Source organism: Acanthisitta chloris, unplaced genomic scaffold, assembly GCF_000695815.1.
Source record: "Acanthisitta chloris isolate BGI_N310 unplaced genomic scaffold, ASM69581v1 scaffold1424, whole genome shotgun sequence".
NCBI lineage: Eukaryota > Metazoa > Chordata > Aves > Passeriformes > Acanthisittidae > Acanthisitta > Acanthisitta chloris.
Genome location: NW_008669627.1, coordinates 12,914 through 13,791, shown reverse-complemented (window position 1 = coordinate 13,791; position 878 = coordinate 12,914). Strand labels below are relative to the sequence as shown.

General features: G+C 38.6%; 1 protein-coding gene across 1 annotated transcript in view; it reads left to right on the top strand.

Annotated features, from left to right (window-relative positions):
* TAF1B (TATA box binding protein (TBP)-associated factor, RNA polymerase I, B, 63kDa) overlaps positions 1–878 on the top strand; it is a gene marked incomplete at its 5' end in the record, with an annotated part of 37,921 nt that overhangs the window by 32,144 nt on the left and 4,899 nt on the right. The window lies entirely within an intron of this gene.

Genomic DNA, 878 nt, shown 5'->3' with positions numbered 1-878 from the left:
ACCACATCTCAGAATGAGCACTCTGTCCTCATCTTCTCTGGTTTGCCAGATGTCTTTATATCACTGTGTTCCTTATGAATTGTTGGACTTCCATAGTTTTCCTGTCAATTTTATCCTTTACTTTCTCATATCCTTTGGTGTGAACATCCCAGTATGCCTTTTGGTAGACATTGTGTGTCCCTCTTTTCTTCCACTACTTCTTGCAGTCTTCCACAGAAAGTGAGGGAGGTTTGCCTGTACGTAGCTTCACTTGAGTAGCTGTACATGGCTGGAATGCAGGTACAGCTGCTGCATTTGAGTAACTCTAGAAGTACTTACAAGAAATTACTGGAGTTTACATTGACCTAAAAGCAAAGGAGACAAAACAACAAAACAACATTTAATTGTGAAAATATGGAAAACCAGAATTTTAGTCAATGAAATTAGATCTGAAGTTCTTCATTGTACATTTTACCTAGAATAGAAAGCATCAGGTATTTGGAGAGAGATGCGAAGTGCAGCAAGTGATATTTTCCCCTTTATATACTCTTCCAGTTTCTGGAAGTGACTGGTTCAGGGACTTCTAAACAAGTTGAATAATCCTATTTGGTTTGAATTCCTCACACTGGATTTCTCTTTCAAGAATGCAGTGGGGGGTTTTTGAATGTTCTTACTCTTCAAAATTCAGTAGGGGTGATCCTAGAGTCAAGTCATGTTCCATGGAAAAGCATGTTTAGGTTTATTTATTTCAAGCTGATCATTTGCTCAGATGCCCTTTAATTCCTGCATTTATAAGAAAAGTGAATAATGATTCATTGTTCATCATTTCTGTGGCACTCTAGATTCCTGTTCTGGCTCTGCTTCTCTTGGAGCTAGAAGAGAACCACGGCCATTACAGC